Raw genomic sequence first — 13,095 nt, forward strand, 5'->3', positions numbered from 1 at the left:
GTCTAACCTCTACTGCTAAGTGTACAACTTCTTTTTTCTTGGAGATGGAGTCTCGCTCTGTCGCCCAGGCTGGAGTGTAGTGGTGGATCTCTGCTCACTGCAACCTCTGCCTTCCCTCCTGGGTTCAAGCAATTCTCATGGCTTAGCCACCCAAGTAACTTGGACTTCAGGTGCCTGCCACTATGCCTGGCTAATTTTATTTATTTATTTATTTATTTTTGGATTTTTAGTAGAGACAGGGTTTCACCATTTTGGCCATGCTGGTCTCCAACTCCTGACCTCAAGTGATCTGCCCACCTAGGCCTCCCAAAGTGCTGGGATTACAGGTGACAGGCGTGAGCCATGGTGCCTGGCCTAAATGTACAACTTCTATCATGATAATTAAATCAAAGAAAAAGAGTAGATAGCCAAGAAAATACATTCTCATTAGATTTCAATATATTATAGAAGAGACACCATAATTGGGAGGAAAGAATTCAGGGTGGTTCATTAGGACAACTTGTAAACCATTTTGACAAGAATTAATTAGTATCCTCATAATAAATCCCAGATATAGTAAGTAGTACATCATTAATACTTCAAACCAGGGAGGAGAAAACAGCAAAGAATATTCATCACAACTTAGGAAAGAAGGGACTTACCAGTTTGGACACAATAAGGGAATTGACCAAGAACCACAAAGAATATTTGAAGATATATTGTTAACTATGCTGAAATTAAAACCTCTTGTCCTTAGAATTCAAACACAAATGGTCAACCAAAAACAGAAAAATGTTTACAGGGAATATGGCAAATAAACAACTGAAGTGTAAATTAATAAAACCACTTTAAAACTGTTTGTATTAACTACTACAATTGGAGATGTCCACCCAGGACAATATTGTACTGTAATAATAAATATAAATGTAATATTCAGGAATAGAAAAATGTAATATTCAGGAATAGAAAAATAACACTATGGAAAAACTAGTGAACTTCAAATTAAGTGCAACTTAATTGCCTTATTGTCTTCATTGTGACAAATATACCATAGTAATGCAAGATATTAAAAATTGGGGAAATTGGGTGACAAGAAATTTCTGTTATTCTAAAAAGTACTATTCTAAAATGGTTATTCTTTAAAACTGGAAATATACATACACTATGACAGAGCAATTAAAGTTCTTAGAAAATATCCAATAGAAATATGTGTGTAGGTATACCAGGAGATATGCAATAACTACAGCAGCACTGCTTGTAATTCCTAAGCACTTGAAAAAATCCAAGAGTTCATCTATAGTAGAACCAATCAATGCATTGTGGTAAATTCATACAATGAAATCCTAAACAGCAAAGAAAACATATGATTGCAGCTATATGCCACTAGAATGAATCTCATAATTAGTGAAAGAAGCCAAATCAAACAAGATTATGAAGTAGCTATTATAAAAGTCGGTTTCCTAATACCTCTGTGGAGATGAGGTGGAGGGGGATGAAGGGGGCCTTAGGTCCTGGTAATGAATGTCCTATTCCTTGACCTGCTAATGTTTTACATGAGTGAACACTTGGTAATCATTTACCAAGCTGCATGTTTATGCTTAGTGCATCTTCTATGAGGTACAGTTCACACTAAAATATTGTCTCGAAAGGTTCATATCCCTAAAATGACATGATATAAATAGATCAGAATAGCAATAAAGCAAATTTATTGTGAATAGCCTATTCATAGAAGGGGAAAAAAAGCAAAAAGCAAATGGCTAACAAGTATTTCAGAAAATTTTCAAACTTAGGCAGATAGCACAACTAATGCAAACCAGGAAACAGCCCTTCTCAAAGATCAAAATGACAAAAATAAGCTTTAAAAAGCAGTACCATATAAAAGGAGTTAATATAAATGTTAATTGCTACACTCTTGAAAAACTGCATGTCTGCATGTCTACTGAGAATTTTACAAACATGCATGAGTTTTCAAACAGTATTTTCTTTGGGAAATCATCCACTGAAAAAAAAATCCTAAATACAGAAAAGAAAGTTTTGTGCATAAGGGTGTTTGTTTAGAATAGTAAATAATTGTCAATAAGGATTCAATTATAATAAATGTATAAAAATATAGCACACACTTGATTTTTAGTCATTAAAATGACCTCGTCATACAGCAAAACAGATGGCAGGTATATGAAGATTACAACTAAGCAAAGAAAACAAAACCTCTACATAAAAAAAAAAAACAAAATGTACTTAAAATAATTATCACAAATTGTCCTAACTCAAAACACAACAGAGTTTAGGACAATTTGTGACAATTATCTTTCATCAGAATACATTCCTTAAATAAGTGGAGAAATAAAAAGGTAAAAAGGCAATATCCATTTGTCAAATTCCAAAAAGTTAAAGAAATGAATGCCTGCCATCTGTACTTGAATTTGGCGTGTTGGCAATAATTGCTAACTTGCATAGAGAGAGCAATTTTGGGTCACTGCTGGAGTAGAGGGAGTGGGGCTGCTAAAGCACTAAAGCACTATAGGCTAGAGGATGACCAACGCAGGGAGCAAGCATGTGCTACCTTACTAATATTTCTTGAACTTTGCTAGGGAGAAGTGGAGAGACAGATACTGATAACCTGGAGCACCAGTGAGAGCAGCTGTTGCACCTGCAAAGCAGTTTTCAGGCGGTTTGTTTCGTTTTCAGTAGGGAGAGGGGCTAGGAGGAGACTCAGAGTGAATGAAAGACGGCAGAACACAGGTGGCGGGAATAGCTTCAGACTGAAGGACAAACACCTGCTCCTGGTTAGAGAGGCGAGGGGCTTGCCTGCATTAGTCAAGGCTGGTGAAAGTGGGGCTATTCATACCGCTTTAATCCAGGAGATTCAAGAAGCGGGCACTGCACGCAGTGCCTGCCAAATTCAAGCACAGTTGGCAGGCATTCATTTATTTATCTCTTTGGAATTTGACAAATGGATACAGGCCACACTAGGTCTCCAGCCGAAGACTACTTGCAGGTGACCGTGGACTCGCACCCTCAAGGTCGCTTTTCCACCCTGGTCATGGCCGGCGCCATGCCCAAAAGTGTCCCCCCCTGGAGTGTCCTGGCAGCTCATCCTCTTGGACCCTGAGTCCACATCCCTTTCATTTTCCACACAGAATGTGGACGCTGGATGGACTCGCACAGAACCCAACTTCCCATCTTAGAGTGGACAAAGTACGCATCCAGAGGAGAGGAGAGTCATTCCATACCTCTGTCTCACCAGGCGTCGGTGTCAAAGGGTAAAAGCGCCAAAAGCCAGGCCTCAGAAGGACAGGAAAGGATCAACAGGCACTTGCTGTTCCACCACAAAGGGGAACGCACTCTGGCCCTTAATGCCTCATCTCCCTCCTCCCCTGAGAGAAGAGCAAACCCGCTAAGAGGGCTGCGGGCCAGCGTGGGTGGTTGGACCCCACCGCCTGACCTAGCGAATCTCTCTTCCCATTGGCTGGAGGGGCCAAGGGAGCTCTGCTCCCACTCTCCGCCTCTATGCTCTTCCACTCATTTACCGCGGAAGATGCAGTGTTCAATATAGGATCCCCTAGGCTCAGCAAACCTGTGGGCGCACGTCCTTCCTCCTTGCTTTCCCGATGTGGGAAAGAGGAAGTCGGGGAATTGAACCCTAGCTTTGAAGGACCTTTCCCAGACTGGCTGACTCCCAGTAAGCAGTGTCCCTTTATTCGTCCATCTAAAATCCGTACGATTATTGAGCATCTTATTTGTGCCTGTCAGTTTTCTGGACCCTGTCTAGCAGTGAATAAAATATCCAGTCTTGCTCATCTAGCCCTTACCTCCATGGAGCTTACATTCTGTTGAAGGGGCACAGATAATGAATTGTAGTATACCAGGTGGTAATCATTGCTGTGGAGAAAATCAGAGTGGGGCAAGGAATACAGCGCTGGGGGTGAAAAGTGGGGGATGGGTCCTATTTCTCTTTGAATAGCAAGAGAAGACACTGCTAAGGCGATATTTGCAGAATGTGAAAGTGTGAACAATGCAGATATCTGGGAGATGGAGCATTCCAGGAGGAAGAAATAGCAAGTGCAGAGACCCTCAGTTAAGAGCCTACTCGACATATTTAAGGAACATCTGAGTCAAATCGACCACAGTAGTCACCAAGGCTCTGTGTCGATTTATGGATAGTGCAATTTCATTCAAATCCCACATGACTAGAACTGCTCTAAGATGAATTCATGTCATTGGCCCCTGAAGACAGTCTTAGAAGCTAATAGATGCAGTAGCTTCAGGATTGAGAATTGCCTCTCAGATGAGAAACCTCTGGATCACATGAGTAAATGGATGCTCTGTTTGGATGGCTTCCTTTTTCTAAGGATTACCCATTTGAAACAAGTTTTCATATTCACATAGCAGCCAGATTTGGGTGATTTATCCTTATTTAAGATAGCATTTCTCCAGCTGGACTCTTCATGGAGAACTTTAAGCTTTATTGGCAAAGGAGGAGCCAGTATTCGTTGGCATTAAGAAAATGTACACTCTAGGCAACTGATACTAAAGACTCAGGCATGCTAGTTAGCAAGATGGGCCCAACAACCTCAATAACAGCCAGAAATCAGAAGCTTAGATTATAAAGATTCATACAAAAACTACCTCAAAAGGATAACCAAGTGTAGGGTGAGAGAAAAGGTAAACTCTTTTTAGTTTCGTTCCAACATACTATATTAAATTGCTATAATGTGCTAATGTGCTGAATATTACATTCACGAGTATGTGCATCTTAAGAGAAACTATAAATTCTACGTTTGGTTTTGAAATTGTTTCTAACATGCACATAAAACCATGAAATAGAACATTTTTGCTGTCCCATGAAAGATATCCATATAAATATTCATACTGTTATTATCTTGTTCTATTTTTGTTTCGGAAGGATGTGTGCCCACAGGTTTGCTGAGCGCAAAGATCCTATATTGAACACTGTATCTTCGCGGTAAATGTGTGGAAGAGGATAGAGGTGTTTATATACAGACTTATATTTGGAAGTGTCTTATTTCTTCAGAGAGATCTTATAAGAAACCTGGACTTTTGAAGTTATTGCAATGCCTCATGAAAGTGATCTTTAATATCTAAAAGGTCAGCAAATATGAGTGATTGTAGTACTTGTTCATTTGTTGCTGTTAATATATTTTAAATGACATCTCTGTGTTGCAAAAAGGTAAAAATGCTTCTAGGATTTCTTTGTCAAATTGAAAGAACTTGTCACTTCGCTTGTCTACCACAAGCATAAAGGTAAAATAAAAGTGGTAGTATTCCATTTTTACTAAGAGTTTGAGAGACTTCCTTATAGGCCCCTAATTTCTTCCTGTCTGTACTTCCATCAGTCCCTCCTAATAAACAATACACATTGAACATATCAATTCTCTGGTATGTATCCTTTTACATTTTTTTCTTCATGCTGCATAATTAAATTAACAGTCACATACACAAATACAACAAGTAACAAAATTTGAATTACTCTTTTGTTTGTATTTTTACTCTCACCCAATAAATAATTTTACTTATTTATTTAGTGGCTGTTGATCTTTCCTTACTCCACACCTCCCCACCTAGAGAATGGATCCATAAAAGATAAAGATTTTTATTTATTTCATTTTTTTTATTCTCAGCACCTAAAGCAGTGAATGAATCAATCAACAGCACCTCATTAATGAAAGAAGGGAGTAAAGTGAAAACAAGAATGGCAAGTTGAAGAAATAACAATTAGTCCAGAATGGCTAATATGGGATAAGGGAGCAAAATAATGGAATATGAATCAGAGAAATAGGGGGAAAATGAGAAAGGTAGGAAGAGAGATATCATGTAGGGCCCTATAGGTCACTGTAATTCCTTGGCTTTCAATCTGAGTAAACTAGGAAGCCAGCTGAGGGTTTTGGGCAAAGTGAATAATAGCTATTATGTTTTAAGAGAATCATCCTGGTTCTATATGAAGTATCCTGGAGTAGAGCAATGGCAGAAGCAAGCAGACCAGTTAAGAGGCTATTATAATAATCCAGATGAGAGAAAATGATGGCTAGGGCGAGGCTGGTAGCAGTCGTGGTGCTGAAAGTAGTCATATTCTGGGTATTTAAGATAGAACTACAAGAATTTGCTGACAGAACAGATTGGGAGGTAAGACAAAAGAAAGGAGTCAAAGGCAAATCTAAGATACTGACTTGGGAATCTGGAAGAAAGAGATTGAGAAGATTGTTTAAAAAACCAAGTTTATGAGGTATTTCAGGAGTACATTTTTGGTAAATTTGGGATGCCTATTAAACATTGAAGTCAAATTGACAAGGAAGGAGTTTGGAGTTAGAATTCAAAGTCTGAGCAGTAGATATAAACTAGAAGTCACTAGCTTACAGGTGGAATTTAAAGCCATGGAAGATCATTCAAGGAGTGAGAATAGAACATTCGAAGACTGATCCCTGAGGAATCACTCTACTGTTTAGAAGGCACAGAGAGGGAGCAGACCTGGGAGGCAGCAATAAAATTGTTTTCAAAAAAGCATGAAAAAGAACATCCAGAGAGGAAAACCTGAAGAGTGTGCTGTCTAAAATTCCAAGTGAAGAAAATGTTTCAAGGTAGAGAGATTAATTGTACCAAATGCTTGAAATCAATTGTGCCAAATTCTGCTGATAGAACGAGATGAGACTGAAAACTGACCATTGAATTTAGCAACATTGAGATCAACAGTTATTTTGAAAAGAGCAGTTTCAGTGAGACGGTAGGGTGAAAACCTAATTGAACTAAGGCCAAAAAAGACTGGAAGGAGAAAAAATTGAAGACAATGGACTACTTTCTAAGAAGTTTGGCTCAAAAGGAAGGACAGAAATGATACAGTAGCTGAGGGGGAAGTGGGCCTGCTATAGACTACATGTGTCCTCCCAAATTCATACGCTGAAACCTAATCCTCAATCTGATGATATTAGGAGGTGAAGACTTTGGGACATGATTAGGTTGTGAGGGCAGAGCCTTCATGAATGGAATTGGTGTCCTTATAAAAGAAGTTCCAGAAAGCTCCCTGGTCCCTTCTGCCATGTGAGGACTCCACAAGAAGACAGCCATAAATGAACCAGGAAGTGGCCCTCACTAAACTGAATCTGTTGGTGCCTTGATCTTGAACTTCCAACCCCTAGAACTGTGAGCAATAAGTTTCTGTTGTTGTCAACCATCTAGTTTACGGTATTTTGTTATAACAGCCCACGCTAACTAAAACAGGGCCCCAGAAAATTTTATTGTTTTGTTTTGCAGAAATGACAGCATACTTGATGATGGGAAGGATATAGTATAGAGGGAAAAATTGACATTGCAAGGGAGGGGAATTACTGGAGTTAGGTGCATGTGGCATGTGAGCAAGAATGGATGGAAACTAGTGACTACATGAACAGGCTTCTAGCTAAAAAGGGGCACTGATGCAGGTAGGTGTGTGAATGCATTGTGTGGATGGGCAAGGGTATGGAAGTTCTCTTTGCTTATTTTCTCAGAGCAATTAAAAACACATTCATCAGTTGAGGATGAAGATGGCAAAACTCATAATCAGTTTTGTAAATGATCTATGGACACAAAATATACTATCAATTCTAGGGTTATAAGGTTTCTATATATACCTTTGAAATTCAGATTATTATACTATTCAATCCGTGCATGGCTTTATTTTATTGTATCGTAGTTCTAATTCTAAAACACAAATATTGAATTTTCCCACAGAACTGTATTTTTTTAATCAAGTACTCAAATTTATGCATTTTTGCTCCATGTATTTAGCAGGTTTGATGGCATTATACTTCTTCATAAGTTGTACCTGTTATCAAAATATAAGGCCAATCTCTTTCTTTAGTTCTTAAATTAACCTTCAATTATTTGACATTTTTGCTCATTTGCCTGGTATCTTTTTATACTCACCTCACAGATGTTTCTAGAAAACAGCATATGGTTGGATTTTGTTACTTGAGTGACTCTGAGAGTTTCTTTCTATTGAAAAATTCAGTCCATTCACTTTTAGCATAATGACTAATAATTTATTGCATTCTTTATACATGTAACTTTTGGTTTATTATTTATTTTATATCTTGGCTTTCTCTGTTTCCTTGTCCATAATTTTTTGTGGGGTATTTCTGGTTTTGGTTTATTTGTTTGGAGTACTTTCTTGAATTGTGAACTCAGGGGACATCTGAGTGATACAGGTTCTGAATTCTTGAAAATCCTTAAACATTTATTTCACTACATTAGGGAGAGATGGTATTTTGGCTGATGTATTGAAGCCTCTTTATCCTACTAGTCTATACTGCTATTGAACAATTTTTTAGCTTCCAACATTACAAAAGAGAAGTCCAATGTCATTTTTATTTTTAGATAACTTACCCTTTCTACCTAAAAGCTTTTCTCTTTACCCTTACAGTACAGAAATTATACCTTTTTATGTCTAGTGTATCTTTATTCACTAATCCAGACTGAAATGTAGTGAGTTATTTGGTCTACATTCATGCCTTCTCAAAAATTTTCAACACAAAGACATTTTCTATTATTCTGTTAGTCATTTGTTTCTTCACTTTTATAAACTCCTGTTTCTTTCTTTCTTTCTTTCTAGAACTTTTGTGTCTACATGTTAAGTCTTACAGATCTACTATTTAAGCCTATCATCTTTTTTTCACGATTTCCATCTCTATCTTTTTCCTCTTCTATGCTTTCAGGTATTTCTTTAACCAAATCATATAGGATACCTTTTGATTCAAAAAGTGACCATTTTTTCTCCTCCAATTCAATTGCTAACATGCTTAATTAGAAAAAAATACAGACTTTTTTCACATTTTACTCACATATTTTTCCCATTAAAATGTACAAATGTTCTAAGCTTATTAGAGATATTTATAAAAATACAGGTAACATAGACTTGTATGCATGCACACACACACACTCATGAAAGATTTGTGACAGATATGGACACAAAGCAGCAGGGGTAAGAAAGGAGGTCCACAATACCCACACAGATTCCAGAGACCTCTCTCAGTCACAAGGTTGTGCTTTATGGCCAGCAAGTGAACTACTAAGATACTCTGATTTCAGAGAAGGCACAGCTCATTCAAGTAGGGGTCTTTTATACTACTCCTGTCATGTAGCTGAAACCAGGCTATGGGACCAGGTTCAACAGCAGAAACCAAGATAGCATAACAGAAACCAGATGCAAACCTTTCATCAATAAATTTTCTATAAGCAATATTGGCAAGCTGTTACAGATTTCCCTCTTGGTATTTTTTGGAAAATTACATTAGCACAAAACTGCATTAATTCCTATGTAGTATATTCTATTCTGGTTTGGCCAAGGATCAAAACCGTGGCTCCAACCTGGAAATACTTGTAGGATTTCAATACACCATTTGAGAGTTACAATGAAATTATACACTGTGGATTAGTATTTTTCATCAGGCTTGGAAAATTCTAAATCATTATTTCTTCACATATTGATCCTTGCTCATTTTATCTTTTCTGAGACTCTAATTTTGTATGTTAGATCTTTTCATCGTGTTTCATGTTTCTGATATAGTTTGGATATTTGTCCCCACAAAAATCTCCTGTTGAAATGTAATCCCTAACAGTGGAGGTGGGGCCTGGTGGGTGGTATTTGGGTCATGGGGGTGTGTCCCTCATGGCTTGGTAATGTCCTTGTGATAGTAAGTTCTCATGATATCTGGTTAAGTGTGAGGAACCTCCCTCCCTACTCTCTCTCTCTCTTGCTCCTTCTCCCACCATGTGAGACATGCCCATAGCCCCTTCACCTTCCATCATGATTGTAAGCTTCTTGAAGCCTCCCCAAAAGCCAAGCAGATGCAAGCACCGTACTTCCTGTAAAGCTTGCAGAACTGTGAGATTAAACCTGTTTTCTTTATAAATTATCCAGTCTCAAGATGGCCTAATATAATTTCTTATGTTCTTTTCTGTGCTTTCTTCTCTGTACTTTAGCTTGGAGATTTTTATATATAAATAAAATATATTCATATAAATATAAATAAATATATTTTATATAATAAATTTTTATATATTTATACTTATATATTTTTATGTGTAAAAATAGATTTATACATATATAAAATAAAAATTTTATAGTACAAATGTTTTTATATAAAAGTTTTTATATAAAAAATTTCCAAGCTAAACATATGATATATATTATATATTTATATATGTAATATAATTAAAATTATATATTTAAAATTTTATTTTATTATATACTTTATAAATCTTAAAATACCTATTTTAAGATTTTATATATATAAAATTAAAATTTAAACATATATTTAAAATTTTATATGTGTATATAAAATGGTTATCTTCTCATTCAGGTATTTGTATTCTTTCCTCTTCTTCTCTGGTGGATCTGATCTGCTGTCATACACATCTATTACATTCTCAATTTTATTTTTATTCATAAAATTTTAATTTGATTTTCAATTAAAATTCCTGATCTTGTCAACTCTTCGCCATTACTGAACATATTAATCACAATTATGTTTAAATATATATTTGTTAGCTCAATAATTTAGTCATCCATGAATTTGTTTCTATTGTCTTTCTTTCTGTCCTTATAATTTTTGGTTGAATTATCAGACATTGTATATGAAACACTGTAGAAGTTCTGAATTATAATATTCCTCCTGAGAGAGTTCCTCTCATAGGCAGATAGAGAGGGAGCAGATAATAACAATCCAGTCAGGTATGGAGCTGACTCAAAGTTGAATTGCAGCTACATCTCTATTTATTGCCAGTTTGCTTCTGTTCTTATTCTTTTGCTCTCCAGGAATTCTAGTTGGGTATCTCTTCCTTGGTGGGTTTTGAACTATAATCTTTATCTCCTCCGATCTGTGATGAGACTTCTGAAAATTTTCTGTGCACTTCAACAGCTTTTTTCTTATCTTCTTTCCCTGTTCATCTTAAGAATTCTGCTAATGTTTGAAGAGAAAACCACCAAGTTTTAGGTTGGCTGCTTAAAGATTCCCTTTTCATCAGGATCTTGGCCCCTAAATTCCTTGTTGTCTTGTCAGACTTGACTCCAATTTTTGTTCTTAGTTATGTGACATTGACCAAAATTATGGAAAATTCTATGCCTTCAAGCCACAGTCCTATTCTTAGATTCTTCAATTATTTGCTATGAAGAATCTGCAACATCTTGGACTAGGAACTTGGGCTGTCCCTCTCTTCCCATGCAAGGCAGTTTCTTCACTCCTCCCCTGGGTACATCTCTAGGCATCTGGTGATTGCTCCCAGGACCCCCATCAAAGCTGGTGCTTTGGGTCTCTGCACATTCAAGCCAGGGAGGGTCCATGACCAATAATTTTCAAAATGTAGCTTCCAGAGTCATAAAAAATGCAGATGCTCATTGTGTGGTGGACAGAGGCAGATAGGCTCTAGGCCGCCCACCCCTGCTAAACCCCAAACTGTAACTGGGTAGAATTCATTCCTAAAAGTCTTGTGTATGCTATACTTGGTGCTCTTTGTTATTCATATTGGCCTCTGCCCTTTAGCAGGTATATTTCTTCAGATACACATTTTGTTTCTCTGAAAACTGGATCCTCTTAGCTTTTTTTTTTCTTTTAATTTCGGTTAGTTCATTGAGGTTCAGGTAATATTCTCAGGTTGGAAGCAGTGTGGCAGAACAGACCACTTCCAGTGTTCCTTCTTACTTGCCAATGTCTCTGCATTCAGTAATTCAACTATCAATTGCGGCTATTTAAATGCATTGCTTTTTAATGTATTTAAATAGCCGCAATTGATAGTTGAATTACTGAATGCAGAGACAGAGTTAATGGGTGCAGCGCACCAACATAGCACATGTACACATATGTAACAAACCTGACCTGGACGTTGTGCACATGTACCCTAAAACTTAAAGTATAATAAAAAATAAATAAATACATTGCAATTTACAGGTGAAAATACTTAAGGGTGAGAGGTTAAACAACTTGCTTAACACCACCTAGTGGATAACAATGATTGACAGCTTTTAACGTCTGTTCCGTCAGACAACAAAGCCCACATTTTTAAAATGCTATGCTATACTCTCTGAATGTTCAAACCAGGGAAGGTCCACGACCAGTAATTTTCAAAATGTGGTCTCCAGAGTCATAAAAAATGCAAGAGCTTATTGTGTGGTGAACTCAAGCAGATAGGCGCTGGGCCACCCACCCCTGCTAAACACCGAACTGTAAATATATAGTTCACAGACTACTTCCTATGTGCCAGGGGCTGGTTTAAGCATTTTAACTACACTAACTCATTTCAATCTAACAAGTCTGTTAGTTACTATTATTATTGGCTATCAATATTACGCCTATTAAGGTGATGCTTAAAGGTTAGGTAATCCAGCCAAGATCTCGTAAGTGGTGTTGCCAGATTTGAATCCAAGGAGTCCCTTGCTTTTAATGACTATCCTACCAAAAGTTCCTTGCCTAATAAAATGTTTGAATATTACTGATCCAGCCCAAGTTTGAGGGACAGGGCCCAAAGATGCGAAAATATTTTCCTAATATAACACACTCAGCTAAATAATAGAACAAGCTCTTGCAACTCTCTGTGGTCCCAGGACACTGAGGAGGGGCTCCTCTCATGGCTTCATTTCAGCTCCACTGTGCGTTTCCCTTCTCTGCCTGGAGTCTCCAGAGGAGCCTGGGATTTGGCAAGAAGGCGGGAGGGAGGAAAGCCTCACTGGACCAGGAACTAAGAGGGTCTCTGGCAACAATAGGATGGAATTTGAAAACCTCTAACCTCCAGTTTAGAGCGATGCTAGTTAGTGCCAGGGCTAGTGAGGTGCCCATTCCGCCAAGGCGCGGGACAGCGAGAACAACCACGCCTTGCCAACCAAAGGCGACCTGACAGCGTTTCCTCGGGGTCGTCGCGGCGGTGAGGGTCACAGAATTCTCTGAAGCCAGTAGCTCCGTTTCCAGCCACGCCCCCTTTCCCGGGGCCCTAAAAGCTTCGGGAGTTCTATTCCATTAATACCGGTGCGTCCTCGCCTTGTGCCCCGAGCGCCCGCAGCTCCCGCCCGCGCGGGAATGCCAGCGGCCAAAGGTCGGGAGGCGCGGAATCTTTCTGGCCAATCAGGAGTCACGT

At 38.0% G+C, this 13,095-nt stretch overlaps 1 protein-coding gene across 2 annotated transcripts in view; it reads right to left on the reverse strand.

The window, feature by feature from the left end:
- NLRP14 (NLR family pyrin domain containing 14) overlaps positions 1-13,076 on the reverse strand; it is a 64,804-nt gene extending 51,728 nt beyond the window's left edge. Inside the window, exon 1 of one of the 2 annotated variants that reach the window (XM_054438663.2) lies at positions 12,751-13,006. The gene's annotated coding sequence lies outside the window, so the exon portion shown is untranslated. Of the gene's footprint in view, positions 1-12,750 lie in introns of both variants that reach the window. The other variant, XM_054438661.2, reaches the window with a different exon arrangement.
- Positions 13,077-13,095: the final 19 nt, after the last annotated feature.

This window comes from Pongo pygmaeus, chromosome 9, assembly GCF_028885625.2.
Source record: "Pongo pygmaeus isolate AG05252 chromosome 9, NHGRI_mPonPyg2-v2.0_pri, whole genome shotgun sequence".
Taxonomy (NCBI): Eukaryota; Metazoa; Chordata; class Mammalia; order Primates; family Hominidae; genus Pongo; species Pongo pygmaeus.